The sequence below is a fragment of the Pan troglodytes genome, chromosome 19 (assembly GCF_028858775.2).
Source record: "Pan troglodytes isolate AG18354 chromosome 19, NHGRI_mPanTro3-v2.0_pri, whole genome shotgun sequence".
NCBI classification, from domain to species: Eukaryota; Metazoa; Chordata; class Mammalia; order Primates; family Hominidae; genus Pan; species Pan troglodytes.
Window position 1 is genome coordinate 77,881,378 of NC_072417.2, and position 27,970 is coordinate 77,909,347.

Sequence of the window (27,970 nt, forward strand, 5' to 3'; positions counted from 1 at the left end):
TCTCCTGTTCATTACCTCACTATTGAGTCATGCTTCCTTTAACAAATCCAGACCTTACGCTTTCTATCCTGTCTTTTACACTAGTCTTTCTGAAGCCATTAAAACTCTCCCATGTTAAAGCAAAAATCTAGGATGTCCAGGTTTACTTCCCCATCACCTTTTCTCAAGCTGAAGACTTTTGGATTCAGTATCCAAGAAGGGACTCGAGTTGGGGAGAGGAAGAGAGGAGCAAGTAAGTAGGAAAGGAAGGGCAGTCTGTACTGTTAATGTCTCTTCCCCCTCCCCTTTATGGGAGCCTTTGTACAGGAAAAGCTGAGAAAGTGATCCACGGTTCCAAACAAAATGCTCTATGCTTATGAGGACCACGTGTAACACAGGGGTTTAGTGTTCCATTTTATTTTTTGTTGTTGTTTGTGTGTGTGTGTGTTTGAGACAGTCTTGCTCTGTCGCCCAGGCTGGAGTGAAATGGCGCAATCTCAGTTCACTGCAACCTCCGCCACCCAGGTTCAAGTTATTCTTCTGCCTCAGCCTCCCAAGTAGCTTACAGGCGCCCACTAGCGCATCCGGCTAATTTTTGTTTTTTGTGTTTTTTTTTAAGTAGAGACGGGGTTTCACCATGTTGGCCAGGCTGGTCTCAAACTCCTGACCTCGAGTGATCTGCCTGCCTTGGCCTCCCAAAGTGCTGGGATCTGGCCAAGATGGTGAAACCCCATCTCTACTAAAAATACAAAAATGAGCCGGGCGTGGTGGCAGGCGCCTGTAATCCCAGCTACTTGGGAGGCTGAGGCAGAGAATCGCTTAAACCTGGGAGGCAGAGGTTGCAGTGAGCTGAGATCGTGCCACTGCACTCCAGCCTGGGTGACAGAGCGAGACTCCATCTCAAAAAGAATAGTGGTGATCAACCTATATTGTACAAGAGCCCTTGGGAATTACATTTTTAAAAAAGACACAAGGTGGACCCTCATGCCCCTCATCAACGAAACAGAACTGGGTACATTCCCAGGTGAGGCCCACGTGCAGCCATGATTTTACCTTGGAATCCCATTCAGCCTTGAAGTTTGGGAGGAATGAATTCCACTTGTAGCTCCAGGAGAGATTTATGATTAAATTTACGGTGTTTAGCGCATCTCGCTGGCCAAGGAGACTTAAGGAGACACTGGCTGAGGGTTTCTGGAAAATTTTATTCATTCTTCTGTAAAAACTGCAGCCAGGACTACCTCTGGTTAATCCCATCAGTTTGGATGGGTTACCTTTCACTAGCAACATTAAAGACCCCAAATTAGAAAGCAACACATAGGCATGGTGAAGTCAAGAAAAGGGTGGACTTGAATGTTTATTTACAGGATGCTGCAAGATAGGAAATTCCACATAGAAATTAGAAACCTAGTCAGAGGACAAGCTTCATACAGTATGTACAGTTGGAACTGTTCAAGTATAGTTTCAGTGTGAAAAGTGCTACAATAACAAACCACATTTAAGAAAGAGTTCTTAGTAGAGAAACAATAAGACAAAATACCAAACATAGTACACAACAAATTTATGTCTCAGCTACATGATCTAAAAGTTAGAGGTCCCAGGAGCCCCATCCTGAACTTGGAAAGTGTAGCCTTCAGAGGTAGTTTCTGGCACAACGTTTTGATCTTCCTCTTCCTGGAAATATATTAAAAAATAAGTATAAAAATGATATAAGTATTCCAAGCAGCAGCCTACCTGAAGTCTGTATTTAATCTCTAGGTCTTGATCTGCATTTTACACCTTTAATCCTGTATGATATTATAGTATTTGACATAGGGGAGGGAGGGTCTCTGAAACTTTGCCAATTCATAAATGCTAGCTACTACAGTAACAGAAACAGGCCGAGATTTTTTTTCTTCCCCAACCGTCACTTTTCAATAGGAAAAGACTGTATTAGGCCCAGAGCATGGTGGTGGGTTTGGCCTACTTCTCTATCACCTCCTACAATGACACCCGTTAACTTACCCTCAAGATATTCTAAGATTCTCAAGGCTGTTCATTTGAAACTAATCTGGTGACTTTTAAAATCTCACCTCAACGCCAAGACCAAGGTGCGAGGGCTTATTGAGATCATCTCCAATGCAGCAGGGTACGAGAATATCCCCATCCAGCACCGTGAAGAAAACTTCCTGAGGCAGTTGGCTCAGAAGGTCCCCGACAAGCTGAATAACCCTAAGTTCAATGATCCGCACATCAAGACCAACCTGCTCCTGCAGGCTCGCCTGTCCCGCATGCAGCTGAGTGCTGAGTTGCAGTCGGATACGGAGGAAATCCTTAGTAAGGCAGTCCGGCTCGTCCAGGCCTGCGTGGATGTCCTCTCCAGCAATGGGTGGCTTAGCTCTGCTCTGGCAGCTATGGAATTGGCCCAGATGGTCACCCAAGCCATGTGGTCCAAGGACTCATACCTGAAGCAGCTGCCACACTTCATCTCTGAGCATATCAAACGTTGCACAGACAAGGGAGTGAAGAGTGTTTTCGACATCATGGAGATGGAGGATGAAGAACGGAACCCAATTCTTCAGCTGACTGACAGCCAGATTACAGATGTGGCTCGCTTTTGTAACTGCTACCCTAATATCGAACTATCTTAGGAGGTGGTGGATAAGGACAGCATCCGCAGTGGCGGGCCAGCGGTGGTGCTGGTGCAGCTGGAGCGAGAGGAGGAAGTCACAGGCCCTGTCATTGCGCCTCTCTTCCCGCAGAAACATGAAGAGGGCTGGTGGGTGGTGATTGGAGACACCAAGTCCAATAGCCTCATCTCCATCAAGAGGCTGATCCTGCAGCAGAAGGCCAAGGTGAAGTTGGACTTTGTGGCTCCAGCCACTGGTGCCCACAACTACACTCTGTACTTCATGAGTGATGCTTACATGGGATGTGACCAGGAGTACAAATTCAGCATGGATGTGAAAGAAGCCGAGACGGACAGTGATTCAGATTGAGTCCTGAGGCATTTACTCTTGGGTAAACGAGAGTTGAGCCTGAATTAGGAATGTGTATATTGTAGGGATCCTGGTGGTTATGGGGACCACGTCTGTGGGCCTGAGGTCTGGCCAGCCAGGGCTGGTGCTGTCCCCGCCCACATCCACTTCCTTTTCCCTTGTTCACACTCTGGATCCAGTGACAGCAGGTGTCACGGGTCAAGCATAAATCATATATAGCATGTTCAGGCATGTTACTGGTAGTTCCTTTTGAGTCTGACATTCTAATAAAATAATTTGTAGAAACCAAAGCTAAATAGATAAATAAATAGATTTTATTACCATCAAGCCAAACATCAGAGGGGCAAATAAGTACATTACATCCTATGCACACTGATATTTTACTATATTTAACAAAGATATGAGGCTCATTTTTAAAAGTATGAGGGAAAAAAGGGCTCATGGCCTTGGCTTTACATGTTTCCAAGTTGTTATTAATATTACCATCCATTACTCACCTCTACAGAGAAATACTTCTCAGTTAAGCTTAATGAAGCCTTATATACAGACTCATTTTCATGGTTTTGTAGAGCTTCAATTTTGTCTAAGCCTCCACATTCTTCAATCATCGTACTAAGTTTCTCAGTTTCACCTAGTTTCTCAGCAGCCTAAAAAAAAAAAAAATCCAAGTTTACTGGCGTATACTCTGAATGTTTTAATGAAGAAAACATCGAAAATTTGAATATTGATATGTCAGGCAGAAATAAGCATCTTAACAGTTCCTTCATCAAGCCTATCATAGTTTTATGTCCATTTTATATTTTGTTGAAACTCAGTGTGATTGGATCTGTACCTACTCTTAGCAGTACTTCGACTGGAGCCAGAGATCTTACAATCAGTAGCTCTCAACCTTTTGTATGTATCAAAATCACATGGGCCACTTTTTTCTCTTTTTTTCTGTTTTCTTTTTTTTTTGAGATGGAGTCTCGCTCTGTTGCCCAGGCTGGAGTGCAATGGCGTGAAGTCGGCTCACTGCAAGCTCCGCCTCCCGGGTTCACGCCATTCTCCTGCCTCAGCCTCCCGAGTAGCTGGATCTATAGGCACGTGCCACCACGCCTGGCTAATTTTTTGTATTTTTAGTAGAGACGGGGTTTCACCGTGTTAGCCAGGATGGTCTCGATCTCCTGACCTCGTGATCCGCCTGCCTCAGCCTCCCAAAGTGCTGGGATTACAGGCATGAGCCACCGCGCCTGGCCAACGTGGGCAACTTTTAAAACAACACTACACTCCAGTTCAACTGGTCTGCTATGGGAACAGGGGCGTATTGTTTCGTAAAGCATCCTATGTCATCAGAAGGTGTAGTCAAGGTGTCTAAGGGCAAAGATGGCCTATGGAGTGCTAAACTAAATGTCTCCGAACAGAATGTGTGTTGGTATTAAGGATTTACGGGGCATATGGAATGGTATGTAGGTTAGTTTTTCTTTAAATTTTCAACTTTTAAGAGATACATAAATATCTATAGATGAAATAACAGATTTGCTTCAAAATAACTTAGGGGATTAGATGAAGGAAAGAAGAAATACTGGCCACATACTGACAAATTATTTATACACAGTGACAGATACACCAGCATCCATTATTGTAGGCTCAATTTTTTTTTTTTTTTTGAGACAGTTTCACTCTTGTCACCCAGGCTGGAGTGCAATGGCGTGATCTTGGCTCACTGCAACCTCCGCCTCCCAGGTTCAAGCAATTCTCCTGCCTCAGCCTCCTGAGTAGCTGGAATTACAGGCGCCTGCCACCACGCCCAGCTAATTTTTTTAATTTTTAGTAGAGACGGGGGTCTCATTATGTTGGCCAGGCTGGTCTTGAACTCCTGACCTCGTGATCCACCCGCCTCGGCCTCCCCAAAGTGCTGGGATTACAGGCGTGAGCCAACATGCCCAGCCTGTAGGCTCAACTTCTATATGTAAAAATTTCTAGAATCCAAAGTTGATGAGAAGGGCTTACCTACCACCAATCACTACGGCAAAGTGCCATATGCTGGTATGCTTGGATCAGTTAGGGGTGGAACCAGAAGAAAAATATAATTAAGTCATTCAAAAAAAATTTTTTTTTTGAGACAGAGTTTCACTCTTTCGCCCAGGCTGGAGTGAAGTGACGCAATCTTGGCTCACTGCAACCTCCGCCCCCCACCCAGAGTTCACACGATTCTCCTGCCTCAGCCTCCCAAGTAGCTGGGATTATAGGCGTCTGCCACCAGGCCTGGCTAATTTTTGTATTTTTAGTAGAGACAGGGTTTCACCATGTTGGCCAGGCTGGTCTCGAACTCCTGACCTCAGGTGGTCCACTCACCTCAGCCTCCCAAAGTGCTAGGATTACAGGCATGAGCCACTGTGCCCGGCCAAGTCATTCAAATTTAATGTCACCAAAATTCGGTATGAAATTGGGAAATTAAATCAACAAAGTAAACAGGTGTGATGAGTCCACATAAGCGCCTGACTCCAATTCAGTTCGCACCATCCACTTGTCATCTCTTTTATATCTTTTATAATGCCTGCCACATTTTTAATCAAAGGGGTGGCCACATAAACAGGCTTTCTGATTCTGTGGCTTACTAGTGAGTAAACTTACAGCTGCCCTCCCCCAAGTCTAAATAGTAAACCAATTATTATCAAGTCCAAATTCAAACAAAGCCACCTTGATAGGACTTACCTGAAAGATATTTGAAATGGCATCCAGGATAACCAGAATAATCTTGGTATCTTTTGCAGGTAAGAGGTTCATCAACGGTTCTATTATGCCACAGTGAACAAGGTACACAATCTGTTCAACTGTTCCACGGCCCATACAGCTTCCTTTTGTGTCTCAAAATCTGCCTATTAAACATAAGGAAATGGTTTTATTTCAGAACAGTTTCACAAATAAGATTCCAAGAGTACTTTTTCACAAAAACGATGACTGAAAGTACCAAGGTTCTATCGATACAACCTTAAGTAAAGGGGTTACTGGGTACTGTTCAGCAAAGGACTCCTAGTAGAACCCAAGATTCTTGCACATGAAGAAGCTTATCAAGCACAGCTTTCTATAAATACTAAAAATGACTTGATTAAATCCTAAGACTTCGTTACCTTAGAGAGAACGCTGACAAGGAATGGGACTAATCCATGATTCACAACTTGCTGTATCTGGTCCTGGCGGCCGGCTGTGATGTTTGACATTGTCCACGTAGCTTCCTTCTGAATGTTAGTTTTGGGGTTGGCGAGCAGGCTGGGAAAGACGGCGAGTGCTCCTGCATCAATCACAACCTGAGTCTGTTCATCTGTACCAGTGACGATATTCCCTATGGCTCTTAGGGCAGGAGTCTGAAAAGGAAAAAATGTTGATGCTGGTTACCTTATATTTTTCTCAGCACTTCAGAAATTCTGTACTCTAAAAGTTTTAACAAGAGGCCCAACATGACCTGAAATAGGCAATATTTCAGTATTGGTATCAACTGATTATGCTTTTTTTTTTTGAGACAGGAGTCTTGCTCTTGTCACCCAGGCTGGAGTGCAATGGCCTGATCTTGGGTCACTGCAACCTCCGCCTCCCAGGTTCAAGCAATTCTCCTGCCTCGGCTTCCCGAGTAGCTGGGATCAAAGCGTGTGCCACCATGTCCGGCTAATTTCTTTGTATTTTTAGTAGAGATGGGTTTTCACATGTTGGCCAGGCTGGTCTCGAACTCCTTACCTCAGCTGATCCACCCGCCTCGGCCTCCCAAAGTGCTGGGATTACAGGCATGAGCTACTAAAAATTTAGACCTACATTTAATTTTGCCTGTTAAACATTCATTATTTTATATGTAGAACAGTTTCCAAACTCGATGTCAGGACTCACTGGAGTCTCAAGTTATGGAGTATCCAAGTGTTTCGTTGCTAAAAAAGGCAGCTTTGAATAATTTAAAAAATGAACTAGAAGGCCAGGCACAGTGGCTCACACCTGTAATCCTAGCACTTTGGGAGGCTCAGGAGGGAGGATGGGTTGAGCTCAGGAGTTCGAGACCAGTCTGAGCAACATAATGAGACCTCCCCTTCTACAAAAAATTAAAACAAAACAAAACAAAAATCCAGGCATGGTGGTGTGTGCCTATCACCACGCAAGACCTTCTCTCAAAAAAAAAATAATCAGAGCAGACTGAAGATTATTCCTACATTAATCTCAATAACTTGCATTCAGATATACTTTGAGGGAGAAAGACATGAAGTTATAAGCAACATTCTGAGAATTTTGATATCTAATTTTATAATCTATATATTTCCACGGTTGAGTGTTGTTGCAAATATAAATGGGTTATGTGCGGCCAGGCGCAGTGGCTCACGCCTGTAATCCCAGCACTTTGGGAGGCCGAGGCGGTGGATCACCTGAGGTCAGACGTTCGAGACCAGACTGAGAAACATGGTGAAACCCCATCTCTACTAAAAATGCAAAAATTAGCCAGACGTGGTGGCGGGCCCCTGTAATCCCAGCTACTCGGGAGGATGTGGCAGGAGAATCGCTTGAATCCAGGAGGCAGAGGCTGCAGTGCGCCTAGATCGCACCACTGCACTCCAGCCTGGGCAAAAGAGCAAGACCTGTGCCCTGCCCCCCCAACAACAAAAAAATGTTTTATGTTGTGAATCAAAGTAGAAAGGAGGTTTGAGAGCCAATGCTACCCATAATTCAAAAAGCCAGTATCCCTGTCTCTCCAGGAGCTTGACACCTAACAGAAAATGTGACAAGTAGACAAACAGCATAAAACAAGTGGTAAATAGATGGGTTACATAGCATTTACTCCCAATTTTGGGTGCAGAATCAGGGCTCTAGAGAATCCTGAGAAAGGAGTGTCTTTCCTACGAGGCTAAGGAGTGCTATAAGAAGAAGATGAGCTTTGAGTATTAGTACCCTAGAAATAGAACACACGTAGTAGTCAATCGGAAAAAAAAAAAAAGATAAATGTGGAGTGCTAAAGGGCTAAAGGAAGCATAACGTGGCTGGGTGCAGTGGCTCACACCTGTAATTGCAGCACTTTGGGAGGCCGAGGTGGGCAGATTACCTGACGTCAGGAGTTTGAAACCAGACTGGCCAACATGGTGAAACCCTGTCTCTACTAAAAAAAAACAAAAATTAGTTGGGCGTGGCGGCGCGCACCTGTAATCCCAGCTACTCGGGAGGTTGAGGCACGAGTATCACTTGAATCCAGGAGGCAGAGGTTACAGTGAGCCAAGATGGCACCATTGCACTCCAGCCTTGGCAACAGCACGAGACTTTGTCTCAAAAAAAAAAAAAGGAAGCATATTGTGAGAAAAAGAAGTAGGAAAGTGCCCAGTTATCTTTGGAAGATGAAAGATAAATTTGAAAATCTAAGATAGGTCTACTTTGTGGAAGGCCTTCATGGAGTATGGATTATATTATTATTTTTTAGACAGAGTTTTGCACTTGTTGCCCAGGCTGGAGTGCAATGGTGCGATCTTGGCTCACTGCAACCTCTGCCTCCCAGGTTCAAGCGATTCTCCTGCCTCAGCTTCCCAAGTAGCTGGGATTACAGGCACCCACCACCACCCCGAGCTAATTTTTTTTTATGTTTAGTAGAGACAGGTTTCACCATGTTGGCCAGGCTGGTCTCAAACTCCTGACCTCAGATTATCCACCCACCTCAGCCTCCCAAAGTGCTGGGATTACAGGTGCAAGCCACCGTGCCTGGCCAGAGTATGGATTTTTATTTTTAGAGACAGGGTCTTACTCTGTCATCCAGCATGGAGTGCAGTGGTACAATCATAGCTCACTGCAGCCTCAAAATCCTGGGCTCAAGTGATCCTTCTGCCTCAGCCTCCTGAATACCTAGGACTAAAGGCCTGTGCCACCATGCCCAGCTAACTTTTTATTTTTTGTAGAGACAAGGTCTTGCTCTGTTGCCTAGTCTGGGCTCAAACTCCTGGCCTCCAGTGATCCTCCTATTTCAGCTTCCCAAAGTGCTGGAATTATAGGCGTGAACCATCATGCCCAGCGGCGTATGGATTTTTTATTTTTATTTTTTTTCTTGAGACAGAGTTTCACTCTTGTTGCGCAGGCTAGAGTGTAATGGCAAGGTCTTGGCTCACTGCAACCTCTGCCTCACAGGTTCATGCAATTTGGAGTATGGATTTTAAGGAGAGAAAAAACACGTCTAAAGCAGTACTTTAGGAAAAAATTCAGAAAAATAGCATTTGGCACAGAAAGAAGGAAACGATAAATTAGGAGGCTACTGTAAATATTTCAGGAGGAAAGACCTGAACAAAGCTGGTGACAAATACAAAAAAACACAGAATACCAAAAAAGACAGAAATAAACCAGAAATGGGCTGGGTGTGGTGGCTCACGCCTGTAATCCCAGCACTTTGGGAGGCCCAGGTGGGTGGATAACAAGGTCAGGAGTATAAGACCAGCCTGGCCAACATGGTGAAACCCTGGCTCTACTAAAAATACAAAAATTAACCAAGCCTGGTGGTCTGTACCTGTAATCCCAGCTACTCGGGAGGCTGAGGCAGGAGAATTGCTTGAAACTAGGAGGCGAAGGTTGCAGTGAGCTGAGATTGTGCCACTGCACTCCAGCCTGGGCGACAGAGCAAGACTCCATGTGGGAAAAAGAAAAAAAGAAATAAACCAGAAACTGGTTGGCTCTGGACACACTGGTCAGGTCAAGGTACCCAGCTAGTAGCTACAAATGCAGGGAAGTCTGAAGGAAGGTCAGAGTTAAAGGAAGATCCTAAATCAGCTTCAGTGGATTATGGAAGGCAGGAAAGAAGATAATTAGTAATTGCAAACAGAGAAAAAGATCTTCACAGATAGTTAAAACCGTAAGACTAGAAATGTTAAGTTTACTTGAATTTCTAAGAAAAGTCCCTACTGATTTTCTGGATTTCATGTAACTCATAATCTAAAATGTATTTTTTTACCTGGTTGTTGCAGTTTTCCTGCAGCGGAGAAGTAGCATCATCAGGAAATGAGCTTACATTTCTCCTCTTCAGCATCTGGTCATCCTTCTTAGCTTTCCTCAGCTCCACACTGACCTCTATTCTGTGACGCCTCGTTTCCTTGAGAAAAGATAACATGCCGTTTCACCTACCACATCAGTTTTTGTTGCTAAGTGAGGAAATTTTTAAAAAGATCCCTAAGTTTTCACCCCTTTCCAAATGTCTTCCCATTTAAATAACACCATAAGAAAGCAACAGAAGGTACTCACTGTACTGTCCTTTCCCTTGTTCTTAAATCTGTGAAGGTGGGCAGCTCGTGTATTAGCATTCTCGTTGGTGGACATGGTTATGAGACAAAGGGAGAAAGCTAAAAGATGGGGGAAGAGAAAAATATTTCCTTTATCGTTTTCCTTTGTCAATAATAGTACCAAATAAGAACTGAATTATCAAGCATCTACTGAATCCACACCTGTGTACTAGAGGGATATCATCATGTTTTCAGCACTATGGAATAGTTTTAGCCAACGGATAACTGTCCCCCTTCCATCTGAAGGGCTGAGACTTCCTAGAGCAGGGCTGTCCATCAGAAATAGAATGCAAGCTATATAAATTGAAACTTCCTAGTAGCCATTTTTGTTTTGTTTTGTTTTGAGATGGAGTCTCACTCTATCGCCCAGGCTGGAGAGCAGTGGTGCAATCTCAGCTCACTGCAACTTCTGCATCCCAGATTCAAGTGATTCTCCTCCCTCAGCCTCCCAAGTAGCTGGGACTACAGGCGTGTGCCACCATACCTGGCTAAGTTTTGTATTTTTAGTAGAGATGGGGTTGTGCCATGTTGGCCAGGTCGGTCTCAAACTCCTGACCTCAGGTGATCCACCCACCTCGGCCTCCCAAAGTGCTGGGATTATAGGCGTGAGCCACCATATGCAGCCAAAAAAATTCAAAATTAAAAAAACCCAATAAATAATAATGAACTTAGACAAAAATACCTTCTTGGCATCTAATGAGATGATCAAAAGGTTTCGTTTCTTTAACTTTTTTCTTTTTGAGAGTGTCTTGCGCTGTTGCCCAGGCTAGAGTGCAGTGGTGCGATCTCAGCTCATTGCAACCTCTGCCTCCTGGGTTCAAGCGATTCTCCTGCCTCAGCCTCTTAGCAGCTAGGACTACAGGCATGTACCACTGTGCCCCACTAATTTTTGTATTTTTAGTAGAGATGGGGTTTCACCATGTTGGCCAAGCTGGTCTTAAACTCCTGGGCTCAAGTGATCCACTCGCCTTGGCCTCCCAAAGTGCTGGGATTACAGGCATGAGCCACCACATCCAGCCTTTCTTTGACTTCTTAAAATAGTATGGTATTAGTAATCTCCTAGTATTGGAGATTGGTGTCTAAGGTGAAGCCAATTCAGCCATGGTTTCTTATTCTTTAAATTTACTCCTGAATAGATTTGCATACCAATATTTTGAGATTTCTTATAGACATACCTATTTGCTATTAATTATTAATAATAAATATTAATAAAGGAGACAGGGCCATAATTTTCTATTTGTCTATTTCTATTTATCAAGTTTTCTAACAGTTTCACACTAACAGAAACAATAATCTGTAAAATTTCCTCCTTTTTCTATTCTGGCAGAATATCCACCCATGGGGATTGGGGGAAAGCAGGCCTGCACTTCTGCTTTTCTGACTTCGGGTTTCGATTGGGTGCCCTCGGCTCTGGACTGTGTCCCCAGCCTCTGGGTGACCTCATGGGGCTGCTTGCCTGGCCTGCTCCTCCAGGACGGGCTGGGAGCTGGGGTGGGGCCTCCTCAGGGGTCACACCGCCTGTGCTCTAAGTAATGTTGGCAGAGACCCAGCAGGGCCGCTGGGGCCAGGAGGGATCAGAAATGGTCCACGAGGGGCCAGGTGCATTGGCTCACGCCTGTAATCCCAGCACTTTGGGAGGCTGAGGCAGGAGGATCACTTGAGGTCAGGAGTTTCAGACCAGCCTGGCCAACATAGTGAAACCCAGTCTCTACTAAAAATACAAAAATTAGCTGGGCGTGGTGGTATGCGCCTGTAGTCCCAGCAACTCGGGAGGCTGAGGCAGGAGAATTGCTTGAAACTGGGAGGCGGAGGTTGCAGTGAGCCAAGATCGCACCACTGCGCTCCAGCCTGGGCGACAGAGCGAGACTCCATCCCCCACAAAAAAAAGAAATGGTCCATAAGGGAACCTCCCAGCTAGCAAAGGCTGTAGGGATGAGCCAGGCTAGGGAGGTAGGAAAATGAGACCAAGGAGTGGTCACCTTCTGCCCACCCCCTCAAACGTGTCTGTGTTTGCACCCACAATTCCTTCCCCCTCCCCCAGGAAAAGGCACAGGGGCCTGCCATCCAAGCCAACCTCCCCAGCCCAGGCCTGAAGGACCTCCATAGCTGCCTCCCACTTGCTCAGAAGTGGCTTCACCTCAAATTTCCAACCCTTCCCTTCTGACTACCTTTGTGCCTTTCTCATTTCAACAAACTCAAGGCCTCTTCATCTTTTTTTCTTTTTTAAGACAGGGTCTTGCTCTGTCACTCAGGCTGGAGGGCAATGGCACGATCACGGTTCACTGCAGCTTTGACTTCTTGGACTCAAGCAATTCTTCTGCCTCAGCCTCCCAAGTAGCTGGCACTACAGGCCCACACCACCACCCCTGGCTAATTTTTTTTTTTTTGTAGAGACAGGGTCTCACTATGTTGCCCAAGTTGGTCTTGAACTCCTGGGCTCAAGAAATCCTCCCACCTCAGCCTCCCAAAGTGCTAGGATTACAGGCGTGAGCCACTGCACCCAGCTGGTCTCTCCATCTTAAAAAGAAAATGTTGGACGGGTGCGGTGGCTCATGCCTGTAATCCCAACACTTTGGGAGGCTGAGGCAGGTGGATCACTTGAGGTCAGGAGTTCAAGGCCAGCCTGGCCAACATGGTGAAACCCCGTCTCTACCAATTTTATATATATATTATTTATATATATATATAATTATATATTATATATATTATTTATATAATTATATATTATATATATTATTTATATAATTATATTATATATATTATTTATATATAATTATATTATATATATTATTTATATATAATTATATTATATATATTATTTATATATAATTATATTATATATATTATTTATATATAATTATATATTATATATATTATTTATATATATAATTATATATATAATTATATATATAAATAATATTTATATATATAATTATATATTAATATTATTTATATATAATTATATATTATATATTATTTATATATAATTATATATTATATATTATTTATATATATAATTATATATTATATTTATATATATTATATAATATATATTATATATTATTTATATATAATATATTATATATTATTTATATATAATAATATATAAATATATATTAAAATTATATATATAATTATATATATAATATAATATATATAATTATATATTATAATTATATATATTATATTATATATATAATTATATACATATTATATATTATATATAATATATACATATTATATATTATATATAATATATAATTATATATAATTATTTATATATTATAATTATATAATATATAATTATATATAATTATATATTATAATTATATTATATATAATTATATATATTTATATATATAATTATATAATATATATAATTATATATATTTATATATATAATTATATATATTATATAATTATATATATAAATATATATAATTATATATATGTATATATTATAATTATATACATATATATAATTATATATATTTATATATATATAATTATATACATATATATATATAAAATTAGCCGGGCGTGGTGGCGGGTACCTGTAGTCCCATCTGCTTGGGAGGCTGAGGCAGGAGAACCACTTGAACCCTGGCGGCAGAGGTTGCAGTGTGCGGAGATCACACCATTGCTCTCCGGTCTGGGCAAAAGAGAGAGACTCCATCACAAAAAAAAATAAAATAAAATAAAATAAAATAAAATAAAGTTTGTTCCCTGGATCCAGCATCCCCTTTTAACAACTAAATCCTTTTTCCCTTCCTCCTTTTCGAGCCAACTTCTCTGTCCCCTCACTTAGACAACCAGCTCACTGCTCAGAGGCCTTCCACCACTTCCTTGATGACAGACCTGGTCCTTGTTAAGCGCGTCCGTGTGAAGAGACCACCAAACAGGCTTTGTGCGAGCAACAAGGCTGTTTATTTACATCCGGGTGCGGATGGGCTGAGTCCAAAAAGAGAGACAGCGAAGGGGGATAGAATAGGGGCAGCTTTACAGGACTTGTGTAGGCAGTGGAAAGGTACAAGTTAAAGGTGGTTATCTATTGATAGCAGGGGAGGGGGTCACAAGGTGCTCAGTGGGGAGCTCCTGAGACTCACTGTCCAGGAGGAGATTGTCACAAGGTCAATTGATGAGTTGGGGCAGGGCAGGGACAATGCAAGGAGCTGGCTGTTTTACTCCTTTTTGCAGGTTTTTTTTTTTTTTTTTTTTGGCTGCTCCAGACTTTGTGGCTCCTGCAGGCCATTTGGATGTATATGGGCAGGTCACAGGGGTTACAAGGACCTTGCTCCGGCTTAGAGGCCTGACAATCTTCCTCTGGCCTGACTTCTGTCCAGTGTTTGCTCTTTAAAATCCTCTCCTTGGGCTTTCTCGGGCCAGGCCTCCTGGTTTTCCTTCTTTTTCTCTGCTACTGCTCAGCAGTTGGGCCCCAGGCTCCATCTCCTCCGCCATGGCCTCATGCTTGGTGTCTCACCTGTCTTCTCACTCCACCGCCTTGGGAGAGCCCAGCCCCACTGGCTGTAGATCAACAACTCGCAGCACAGTCTCCAGGCTCACATAGCCCACTGCCATCTGGATGTCCTTTGTACATGTTGAAAGCTGTGTGCCCCAAATCAAATTTGTCCTCTCCCTCCTCCCTCCCCATTCTCAGCATCTGAGTGACATCTACTTCTATCACCCAAGGTAGAATCATCCTTGCCTCCTGCTGGCTTTGCCTCATCTGTCACTGAGCCCTGTTGATCTCACCAGCCTAAACCTTGCAGACCTGCCTACCAGTTCTCACGTAACACCAGGGTTAGAAGAACATGAAAACACTGCTGCAAGGAAGCAAACAGACACCTTGCAGGCAGGCAATGAGTCAATGTCCAGGCAGAAGGAAAGGGCGGGGCTCTTCAAGGGAGATTGAAGAGACAGCCAGATACAAGGCATGACCTTGCATGGGATCCTGAACCAAACAAACCAGCTGTGAGAGAGATGTTTTAGGATAAGGTGGAAATCTGACGATGGCTTAGGTCATAGATGACATTAAGGAACTATTGTTAATTTTGTCAGACATAATAATGGAGGGTGTTCATGGAGAAAGACATCACTTTTCAGAGATGCATGCTGAAGTTTTCAGGGTGAAATATGATGCCTAGAATTTATAATTCATCAGCAATAAATAAATAAATATAAATAAACATGGCAAATATTGTTTTTTCTCTTTTCTCTTTTTTTTTTCCTAGTAGAGCAGCCAGCAAGGAGCAAGTATTGTTAAATCTAGGCAATAGGTAATTGTATTCGTTTTTCAAAAATATTATTTTTGGCTCAGTGTGGTGGCTCATGCCTGTAATCCCAGCACTTTGGGAGGCCGAGGCAGGCGGATCACCTGAGGTCAAGAGTTCGAGACCAGCCTGGCCAACACGGCAAAACCCCTCCTCTACTAAAAATACAAAAATTAGCGGGGCATGGTGGCATATGCCTGTAATCCCAGCTACTCGGGAGGCTGAGGCAGGAGTATCACTTGAGCCTGGGAGGCAGAGGTTGCAGTAAGACGAGATCATGCCATTGCACTCCAGCCTGGGTGACAGAGCAAGACTTGGTCTCAAAAAAAAAAAAAAAAATTCTTTTTGGCCAGGCATGGTGGCTCACACCTGTAATCCCAGCACCTTGGGAGGCAGAGGTAGGTGGATCTCTTGAGATCAGGAGTTCAAGACCAGCCTGACCAACATGGTAAAACCCTATCTCTACTAAAAATACAAAAATTAGCCAGGCATGTGCCTGTAATTCCAGCTACTCAGGAGGCTGAGACATGAGAATCACTTGAACCTGGAAGGTAGAGACTGCGGTGAGCTGAGATTGTGCCACAGCCCTCCAGCCTGGTGACAGAGCAAGATTCTGTCTCAAAAAAAAAAAAATTATTTTTACTTTTCTGCATGTTGGACATTTTCTTAAGTTTTAAATTTATTTACTTATTTTTAATATAGAGGTAGGGTTTCACTGTGTTGTTCAGGCTGGTCTCAAACTCCTGAGTTCAAACAATCCTCCCGCTTTGGCCTCCCAAAGTGCTAGGATTACAGGGGTGAGCCACCAGGCCCAGCCTAATTGGACATTTTCATAATAAAAATAAAATTAAAAAAAAAATTCCTCAAACATTTTTACTATTCTCCATCCTCACTGTCACTACCATATAAGCCTGTGCTCTCGGCTACTTGGAAGGACGAGGTGGGAGGATTGCTTGAGCCCAGGAGGTTGAGGCTGCAGTGAGCCGTGATTGCACCACTGCACTCCAGCCTGGGTGAAAGAGCAAGACCTTGTCTCAAAAAAGAAAAGAAGAAAAAGTTGTTCGTTATTTCTCACCTGGAAACAGACTTGCTCTTCCAGCAATCCCTGCCCCCGATGTATTACAGATGAAGTAGTTCCTCTCCCTTTCAGACACAGCTCTGGAGCCAGGATTCTGGGAATAAGGCCACTTAAACATGCCCTGTTTCCCCTCTGCTCCCAACTGTGACCTGCTACTACTGCCTGAGTCAAGCAGAGTCTGGGGCAGTGGGTGGGTGGGACCTGGCTGCCACAGGTGAGAGGCTATGTCTGAGGTGGAGGCTCCCAGGGGAACCCTGGGGCAGGCTGGCCCATCATGGGACACCAGGGAGAAGGCAGTGTGGCTCTTGTACCCTTGTGCCCAGGAGCTGAGGGGGGCCAAACAGGTGGGCCAGGTAGTCTCTACCCATAAGGCCAGGGCACCAAGGAGACAGAGAGAATTCCTGCTGGTGTTTTGACATCACGGATGTCCAACGCCCACAGGCTCACTGGCAGAGACCACCATCCCTTCTCCACTCTAGGGCCACCCCTCCAAGTGGGGTACTCCTGCAGCTTGACCCCAGCTCTGAGGAGCAAACTCATTCTGTGACAGCTCAGCAGGGGCAACAGAGAGAACCACCAAACCAGCTGCTGCCACCAGACCCCAGCACAGCCGGGACCCAGGACGCACTAAACCAGCCGCTGCTACCAGACTCCAGCACAGTTGGGACCCAGGACACACTAAACCAGCCGTCGCTACCAGACTCCAGCAAAGTTGGGACCCAGGACACACTAAACCAGCCGCTGCTACCAGACCCCAGCACAGCCGGGACCCAGGACGCACTAAAGATGCCATCACAGGTCATGGGGAAAGACAGACTTGTCAGTGAAAGGTCACAGGACAACTGGGACAACTTAGCCCATCCAGAGATAAACAAATAAACACGTATATAAATAAGGGAGGGTCCACATCTCATTCTGTCCATCCACATTAACCTTCAAAGGATTAAAGATTTACATTTTTAAAAATGAAGCCATAAAAATAATCAAAAAAGAAAACAAAATCCAATATGCTGTATGTACATATATATAAAAGCCCATATATTTTATATATATGTCTCTTTATATATATAAAAGACTTCAATACGCTGTATGTATATATATAAATATATATTATATATAATATGCTGTATGTGTGTGTATATATGGCTTCAATATGTTGTGTCTGTGTGTGTATACATATATGTATATATATAAATATAAGACTTTGTAACAAAGACTCAAAATATAAAAGCCGTAAAATAAACGAGTGATACATTTGACTACATAAATGTGTTTTAAGAAAACTTGTGTGGCAAAATAATGCTATTAGCAGAGTCAAAAGACAAGCTCAGGGTGGCGGAGGGAATTACGACTCACGTAATAATAGACAAAGGGCTATTTTCTCTAGGATAGAAAAAGCTACTAGAACTCAATAAGAAAAAAACCTAACAACCCAATACACAAACAGGCAAAGGATATAAACAGACCATTCACAAAAAAAAAAAAAAAAAAAAAAAAAGGTGGAGGGGGACAAACAGCCCTTAAATATATGAAAAGATACTCTTTCTGGAAAGAAAAATGCAAATTTAAAGTACCTTAAGATAAGACATATTATGGTCAGATTGGCAGAAAAGGAAAGTTTGACAACAGTTAGTTGGCAAGGCTGTGGGGAATAAGACACCCTCATTGGTGTTGGTGAGGTCAAATTGGTATATGCCTCATGGGATATACCCATCAAGTATCTATTATTTACCTTTTGACCCCAAAATCCCATTTTTGGAATTTTTCCAACATCTACCTATACATATATAAAAGAGTATTCATTATGGCATTGTTGTAATAGCAAAAAATGGGAAACATTCCGAGTGCCCGTCAACAGGAGACTGGTAAAATGGATTATTTGTAGTTGTAGGGAAAGAGATAGAAACTCTCTAGGTATAATCTCCAAGATACATTGTCAAAGGAATAAATAAAAGTAAACAAGCTTGTTTTTTTAAAAATCTTGTTTTACACACAAGATGGTGTGTACAAGGTACTACCTTTGCTTAAGAGAGAGAGAAAATTAAGTAATCAGATATGTAGTTATACTAGTTTGTACTTAGAAACTCTGGAAGAATGAAGAAAGAATGAATGAAAGGGGTGACTTTTGAGTTGATGGAGAACAGAGCAGGGAAACAGGGTACATGTGAGATTTTTACTATAGATTTTTAAATATTGCTTTGATTAAAAAAACCTGTAAATACATTACCTAGTAAAATAAATTCAAGGCTATTGGCAAAATAGAGGGCCTGGAGAATGCAATTATAACTTGAATACAAACTCTTAAGGAGACTCGAATCAAGCAGAATTTTTAAAAAGGACTGATTTTTAGAACTTAAAATATGTCATTGTATTAGTTGAAGGGGAATAAATTCACTCTTGAGATTCAAATTTGCAGCCTGGAAGGTCAAAAAGAAATATCAATTTTCAGAGCAAAAGTACACCAAGATTGAAATAAAGATGCCAAAGATAAACTGCAGGGGACCCAGTCAGGAGCACTCACATGCACAGGAAAGAAAAGGTAAAAGAAACAATAATCAAGCAACAGGCCGGGCGCAGTGGCTCATGCCTGTAATCCCAGAACTTTGGGAGGCTGAGGCAGGTGGATCGCTTGAGCCCAGAAATTTAAGATCAGCCTAGGCAACATGGCGAAACTTTGTCTCTCCAAAAAATACAAAAAAAGTTGCTGGGCCTGGTGGCGTGTGCCTGTATTCCCAGCTTCTCAGGAGGCTGAGGTGGGAGGATCACTTGAACCCAGAAGGTGGAGGCTGCAGTGAGCCGTGATTGTGCCACAGCACTCCAGCCTGGGTGGCAGAATAAGACCCTGTCTCAATAAATAAACAAACTAACAATAATCAAATCAAGCAACAAATAGATGTTCCTAAGCTGAAAAAAGACCAGAGCCTACAGAGTGACAGGTTCTGTGAGCTCCAGATGAGGGTGCTGCGAAAAGAATCCCCATCGAGGCATGTGCTACAGAATATGTGTTTGATTAGGAACCCCAGAGAAGGGACAGCTGCCAATAATGAAATGGAAAGTGCAACAGGGGAAGAAAAAGGAAATCGATAACCAGATCAGAGGGAAGAAAAACACAAGATAAACCAATAAATGTAAAATAAGCCAAAGGTAATTAAGTACAGTAGATCAATTGTTAAATGAAATGTGAACAGAGTGAATTCTCCCACCAAAAGACGAGTCAGCTTGGGTTTAAAAATACAGTGATAGGCTGGGCACAGTGGCTCACACCTGTAATCCCAGTACTTTGGGAAGGTGAGGCAGGTGGATCGCTTGAGGTCAGGAGTTTGAGACCAGCCTGACCAATGTGGTGAAACCCTGTCTCTACTAAGAATACAAAAATTAGTTGGGCATGGTGGCATGTGCCTGTAATCCCAGTTAATCAGGAGGTTGAGGCAGGAGAATCACTTGAACCTGGGAGGCGGAGGTTGCAGTGAGCCGATATCGCACCACTGCACACCAGCCTGAGTGACAGAGCAAGACTCCATCTCAAAAAACAAACAAACGAAAAAAAATGAAGACAACAAAAATACAGTGGTGATGGGCAACATGAAGAAACCCCATCTCTACAAAAAAGACCAAAAAAAAAAAAAAAAATTAGCTGGGCATGGTGGCACACAGGCCTGTGGTCCCAGGTTCTCGGGGTGCTGAGGCAGGAGAATTGCCTCAGCCAGGGAGGTTGAGGCTGCAGAGAGCCATGATCACACCACTGCACTCCAGCCTGGGCAACAGAGGGAGACCCTGTCTCAAACAAAACAAAACAGTGATGTGACATATACAAGAAATTAGTAGTTTCAAAAAATGATAATGGTAGAAAATAAAAGAATGCTAAGCAAGTGCAAAAAAAAAAATAAAGTAAAACAAGGAGTGGTCATATTAACAATAGAAGGGTGAAATTTAAGGTTAAGCACTATAATAGGATAAAGAGGGACACCATGTAATGATAGAAAAGCACAATTTGTAACGACACGACAGAATACTCAAAATCTGCAGGCTCCCGACAGCATCGTAGTTAAATATAAAAAGCAAAAACTAGGAAAAGCACCAGAAGAGCTTTATAGAGAAAATGTGAGTGGAAGGTTTAACATAACACATCTCTATCAGAATTAGAGTAAAAGACCCCTGCCCCCAAGCAAAGGACACAAAGGAAATGAAAGTTTGAATAATGTGATCAATAAACTTCATTTGATGCAGTTAGGACCTTATATCCCTTAAATAGAAAATATGCATTTTTCCATCCAGGGATTAATATGCATTAATCCCAGCACTTTGGAAGGCTGAGGTGGGTGGATCACTTGAGGTCAGGAGTTCCAGAGCAGCCTGGCCAACATGGCAAAATCCCCTCTCTACTAAAAATACAAAAATTACCTGGGCGTGGTGGCGCACACCTGTAATCCCAGCTACTTGGGAGGCTGAGGCAGGAGAATCGCTTGAACCCAGGAGGTGGAGGTTTTGGTGAGCCAAGACTGCGCCACTGCACTCCAGCCTGGGTGACAGAGTAAGACTCCATCTCAAAAAAAATAAAATAAAAATAAAAATAAGAAAATATGCATTTTTCTTATATGTCTATGAAAAACTTAGAAAAATCATTTACTTGGTCACAAAGAAATTCATAATAAATTTTAAAAGTGGAGATTTTACACATCTGGAGAAAATGAATGCTTTCCTAGTAAAATATAAAATGGCCAAAATTAACTAGAAGGTGAGTAGAAACTTAAATAAACTAATTACCACTGATGAGAAAAAAAATCTGCCACTGAAAAAGGCACCAGGTCCAGAGGGTTTCATGAGAGGGAACTGTAGAAACCTTTTGAATTCATCTTTGCCAACACCTTCCTCCTCCAGGAAGCACTCCTGGATTTCCCTCTTGTGAACAAGATTCTGGGAGGATGGCTCCTCCAACATGCCCCCCACAGCTCTTTGCAGATGCATCATGTCATATCATATCATATCTGCCATACCATAACTACCATGCCATACCATATCATAATTGGATCTGCTGTTCAATTTCTCCTAGACAGTAAGCTACCTGAGGGCAGGAACCATCCTTTATTTTTCATTGCTCCCTAGTGCCCAGTACAGCAGCTGACATTCACTGACTAGGTGAATATGGTAAGTGAAAAAGCAGAAGGCACAATCGTCATTACGCTGTGATGTCTCTATGGGAACTGCCCAAGACATACACATAAGAAGGCAGAATAAATGGGAAGAAACCAACATGCTAACAGTCATTCGATTGAGATTTCCTCCTATTATTCAAATATTTGTAATGGAGTTAAGCTATTTTTATAGGGAGGGAATAGTAATTTACACATTTAACTGGGCCAACGAGGAGAAAGGAAGGGGGAGGTTGGGAGGATTCTGCAGGCAGGCCCTTCTGCTACCTCTGCTTCCTCTTTCTGGTCCAGCCCCTAGACAGACACAGAGGCCTGGATGGGGGCCCCTGCCCCACTCCCTTCATGCCTCACAGGGGACCCCCAGCCAGGAGAAGGCAAGGAGGCAGGGTGGGCACCCACAGGGGCCTCAGCTGGACAGAAGGGTCCTGCGGGGCTCACCTGGCAACAGCTCTGCAAGTTCCCTCAACACCAGAATCCTTCTGCAATCTGGAAACAGAGCTTCCCAAAATTTAGCAAGAGCACCTGTGCCCCTATGCTCCTGTGCCCCAGAGCCCTAGTCCTGGCAGCCCTATTTCCCCCTCAATATGAACCAACAGCCGCTGACCTCTCACTCCCCGGTACAGATCCAGCTCTGAATCTCCCTAACATTCAGGCATGGAGCCTCGACCGCATTTCTGGTCAGCAGCTACCCCCTGGTCACGATCATGGACTTTCCCATTCCCCAGGGCCTGGCACTGACCACCCATCCAGGCTGGCATTCAGAAGTACTGATGCCCACCCTTCCCTGCACTGGACATAGTCATCTCTAAGAAGGGCAGAGAAAATAGGTCCATGGGAGCTAAGCTATGAGGAGGCAAAGGCCTAAGAATGATATAATGGACTTTGGGGACTTGGGAGTGGGGGAAGGGTGGGAGGGGGGTGAGGGACAAGAGACTACACATTGGGTACAGTGCACATCACTCGGGTGATGGCTGCACCAAAATCTCAGAAATTGCCACTAAAGAACAAACACCACCTGCTCCCCACAACTATTAAAATAAAATAAACATTAAAAAATAGGTCTAGAGTGAGGTCAACTACTGAGGCCTGGGAAGGAAGTGAGGGGGCAGGTGGGGCCCATCTCAGGCCCCTGGGGGCCGAAGGGAGCCAGGGACTAAAGAGGTGAGAACCAGGCGCAGGCTCCAGGGAGACCCCCAGAGACCATGTGGCCTGCAGGGGAGTTGGGGGGGTGTGCAGGGAGATCTCTGGGGGGACAGCAATGTGGGGTGAGGGTGGGAGGGGTACCCAAGAAGCTGCTCTCTCCTAAGTCAGGTCCTAGGCAGGCAGAGGGGCTCCTGGGACAGCCTGGGGCTGCAGGTGAGTCCCTGGGAGGGAGACAGCTGAGGCGGCTGCCCCAGCTGGAGGGTGGGGGTGAGGGTTGTTGGAGGAGGGAGTACAGGCAAGGGGCTAGCTGGAGTCCCCTCAATTTGGACTTAGCTTCCTGCTATTACCAACGCCCCTTGCCAAAGGCCCCCTGGCTGGCCCCGAGTGGGGACAGGTGGGTCTGTCCCGAGGCCAGTTTCTTTCTCTCAATCACAGTGGCCTCGGGCTGCCCTCGGAGTTTGTCCTAGGAAGTGGGTGCTGGGCCTGGATCCAGAGAGGAGGGGCCCCCAGGTGGGTTTTAGGATTTGGGAAAGGGAGGGGAGAGAGTGGAGAAAGTGCTGTGGCCGCCCTCTATTCCCTCAGGGGCAAGGGCTCACTCACAGTTCCCAGCGGAGGAGGAGAAATGAGGGCCCCCGCTCCTTCTAGTCGGGGCTGCCTGCTCAGGTGCGGCGCCTCCAGGGTTGCTTGTATAAGAAGGTGCAGCAGACCGGCTGGAACTTCCCTCCCAGCGGCCAATGCCCCAGCAGCAGGGGCGGGCTCCAGGCCAGCTCCACCCACCTGGGCCTTCCCACTTCTGGGTGGGGATGGTGACTGCACCCTGAGATCCCAGAGCCAGGACCACAGCCATGGGGAAGAGTCTCAGAGGCCCCTTTATTGCACCGCCTTTGGCCTGGCTTCCCAGGGCTCCCTGAGTGGCCTCTTTGGGAGAGAGGAGGAGTCATCCCTGCTTACCTCTCTCTGTCTCCCTGTCTCCCCTCTCAGAAGGGTTTGCTTCTGCCCTCTCCTGGGCAGCAAGAGAACAGGGGACGTCCCTCTCCTGGGACATCAACTCTCCCACCACAGGGCTGGGCACGCAGGATGCTCAGAAGAAGGAGCGCTTGCTTGCCTTCAGCTTGTACTGTTCTTGCTGAGAGGAACAGGGTGGCCAACCCTAAAGGCCACCTGGCTGAAACTGAACCTGCTGTCCAGGGTGGGGCTTGGGGTCAGGGGGCCTGGAACTGTCCTGGACACTGCCACTTCCTGGCTGTATGAGCTTCGTCCTGTCACTAAACCTCTCTGAACCTCTGTTTGTACTCAGGGCAAATGGAGGTGCCTACGCCTGCCTTCCAAGCTGCTGGGAGCTTAACCCTGGGTTACAAGCCTTTGAGCAAGAGCCCACAGGACTGTTAGCCCCTTTGGGACTGCGTCTTACCACACTTTGTCCCCAGTGTCCAGCACGGTGACCAGCCCACACCAAGTACTCAATATGTGCGATTAGAGTGCATGGAGAGTGACAAGGCTGTGAAACACCATCCATGGCAGGAACTCCTCTGTTCTGGGGGTCCCTGGCCTTGCCCAGTAGCCTGCCCTAAGCCCTGAGCTGCCGCCTGACAGACGGGGGTCCCTACACACTCCCCAGTGCCCCCGTGCCATGCCATCCCCACATCCTGCCCCCTCTGTTCTGCACCCACTTTCTTCCGAGATCCCTTCTCAGCAACGATCTCCTCCCCATCTTCAGCCTCCCCATCTCCTGCCCACCCACCTGAACCTGGGGATGTTTCCATCTATGACCTACACCCCCTCTGGCCACACTGTGTCTCTCTCTCTCCTTCTGCCTGTTGTCTACACACTCAATTCGCACCCTCACTTCACTCCTGACCACTGCCCTCTGCCTTCAGCAACCCCCTGACCAGCTGAGCTTCTAGTGGCCACTTCGGATAAGTGTTATATGGCCTTTCTCTCACGTGACCTTCCTGTGCATCTTTCTTCTGGACACTTCTTGTCCTCTGAGCCAGCACTCTCATGCTTCTCTTTCCTTTGTCTGGCACCTAAATCCAGGCAGGCCCCACCTTTCTCCACCCTGCTCCTCCCCAAGTCCCCCCCACCCCCCAACTCAGTAAGCAGCACCACTGTCTGCCCACAAGTGCCAGCTGGGAATCTGGAACTCAACCCGATTTCCCTCCCACCTCCCTCGGCCCCCAGACCCTGCCCATCCATCTCCCAAACCTCTGTTACCACCACATGCCCACGAGACCACCAAGAGCTTCGGCCATTCTTGAAGCCCTGGCCACAGGGATTTTTTTCTCAATCCCATTCCTGTCTCTGCTAAAAGCCTCACAGCAGCTGCAGGATAACGTGCACATTCCTGGCAAGGGCTCATGAGGCCCTGCCCCGGTGGGCACCCACTCTCAACCCCATGCTCCACTCTGAGCCCCGGCCCCATGTCTTCTGTTGCTGGCCTCCTATCCAAGAGGGTGAGTCCCCCAGGACCGTGGCTGTGCCTGAGTCCTCTCTAGATCCAAAGGCTCACCAGGGCTCCGCAGCTATTTGGCTAGTTAATGCCTAATGAACGAGTGAATGGGCCTGGAGGATTATGGTGGGGAAATGCCGCCTGGGACAACTAAGGGCAGGGGTGGGGTTCCCTTGTGGGGGCAGGACCAACTCCCTACCCTGGACTTTGTTGGGGGTGGAGCACCAGGGAGAGCCACAGCTGCCTCTTGAATAAAGCTCCGTGGCAGGGAAGTGGTACTATTGCACTCATTGCACAGGGGAGGAAACTGAACCAGAGACGCAAAGTGACTTGTGGAGGTCACATAGTGAATTAGGGCCACTGGGGCCAGGGAGCTGCCTGTCTCTGGCCAATGTCCTAGTTCCCCCCTGGGTAAGTCCCCTGCCCTCATCACCTGTGCCCCTCCCCCCATATGCCACTGCAACTGGGAACCTGCTGGGAGCTGGAGGAAGGATGGGCAGAGGGGCCACCTGGCAGGCGCCCTGGCAGCCGGGGTGATCTGTCTTCTCAGGAGATGTCAGGACCTGGGCAGTCTCCTTCCTCTTTGGTCCTGGGGCCTGGGGTGGTGGCCCTTGGGCAGACCTACAGAGGCCTGGCTCATAGGTAAGGGGCTGCCGCACCTCCGCCCTATTCAACATACACTCTCTGTGCACTCTGTCTGAGCCAGACCCTGGGCCAGATGCGAGGTTCAAAGAGCAAGGCCATTCCCCCACCTCCAGGGGCTCCGCTCAGACGGGCAGGCACCCTCCCACCGTCACTAGGACAGAGAATGTGGAGAGGCCGGGAAGTGCGCCACCGGGAGCCTGCGCAGGAAACGGAGGGGTGCCGGGGGTGGGGAAGAGCGCTGGCATCCAGCCACCCATCCCAGAGAAGCTGCCTGGCTGGCTGGCAGGGGCGCGAAACAGAAACCAGCCGCGGTCTCCAGCCCCGCCCGCCGGGTGCCGTTTTCCACCCTGGCCACAAGGCGGCGGGCTGCCGCTGCAGGAGCCAGAGTGAAGGCGGCGCAGACCCAGGGAAGCCAAACGAGGATGACCCAGTCTGGGTGGACCCCCTGCTGCTGCCAAGCGCTTCGAAGCCTTACTTCATTTAAGGCTCACAACCCTAATCCTTAGGTATTGTGCTTACACCAGAGGACGCTGGGCCTGGGCGGGGGGGGTCCTCGCTTGTAAGTTAAGTGGCTGTCAGCAGCTGGCAGGTGACCCAGCAAAGTCCAGTTCCCCTTTCCCTAGTCTCAAAACCTGAGCTCTGCATTGTAACGAGACAGGCGGAGGGAACACCCAGCAGCGGGCCTACGGAGGCGTGTCTCCTTCGTCTGGGCATCCCGGACTCAGTCCTGGCACATGGTGGGCATCAGTGTTCATGGTAATGACATCAGGCACAGCGAAATAAATCAGAGGCTCCCAAGGTTCAGAGGTCATCTGTCCATCCCCTCCCTTTGTGCTAAAGAACAAACCGAGACCCTGACAGAGGAAGAGAACTGCCTCTAGATCATCACACGGCCGGTGGCAGATGGCAGAACGGTTCTAAGCATCCTTTTCTCCCCCTCGGGCTGCCCCTCCCTGAAAAGTTCCTAAAGTTCAAAATGTCAGAGTCCCCCAGAGTGTTCTGAGGATGCAAGAGTGTTTGTAAAACGTGCTCTATTTTCGATTTCCCAGATTAACACAACTGGATTCTGAAGAGGGGAAAAAACAACCTCACTTAACACGTCTTTCTGAAACAAACCCATCAGGAGTTCTTTAAAAAAAAAAAAAAAAAAGGAACTGAAATGCTGGAAGCACCCTCAAAGGGAAGCAGACGCCTGACTTTCACATCCACCCTCTCATCTGACTCCAGGCTCCTTGAGCTGGCGGCAGGCCCGCAATCCCCCGTTCCGTGCCCAGATGCACTTTGGAATATAGAACAGCTGGGACTTGGAAAGATAATACGTGGCAGCCACCTGCTGTAGGTTACATAACCTCCCAGCAGGGCTTGGGGCAGCAGCCGGCCATCGAGCTTATTTGCATTTCTGCAGCAAAACATGAATATTCACACAAGTGCGATAAATAAAGACCATCAACAGCCTCATATCAGTTCAAGCGCAATTTTGCCACCAATTTGATTACGAAAAATCTTTCGGGCTTCCAGGGAGCTTTGGAGCCTGGGAATTGCAGATGAGGGATGGGGGCCTGCACTGTTTCGCGGTTGGGGAGAGGGAGCTCATCCGAAGTCTTCCGACAGAGGTGGGCGTCATGCCCGACGCTGAGCGGAGTGGGTCTCCTCGAGCCCAGGCTCCCTGCGGGCGCGGTCCTCAGCGAGCCTCCCCGCCTCCGCGCCCGGGGTCGTACCTGCTTCACGATCTCCTACCGCGGCGGGCCGCGTACCTCCTGGATGGCCTCTTAGACGTTCTCTGAGTCGCTGCGCGACAGGGGCAGCAGGCACACCCAGGAGCCCGCTACGCTGCAGGCCTTGAAGCTGCCGCTGCTTCCGAGGTTGCCGGCGGGAGGCGAGACGACGGCGCGCGTCAGGTCGTCCAGGGACTGCGCGGGCCGCACGGGCGCCGTGGGCCGCAGGTACAGGCAGGCGGGCAGGCCGGGCGCCAGGCTGCTGCGCTGGCTCGCGGCGCCGCGCTGCGCAGGGCCGCACAGGGAGCTG

General features: G+C 46.3%; 1 pseudogene; it reads right to left on the minus strand.

Annotated features, from left to right (window-relative positions):
* Positions 1 to 1,303: 1,303 nt before the first annotated feature.
* On the minus strand, positions 1,304 to 27,755 carry LOC107972362 (importin subunit alpha-1-like; annotated as a pseudogene).
* Between the last annotated feature and the right edge of the window lie 215 nt (positions 27,756 to 27,970).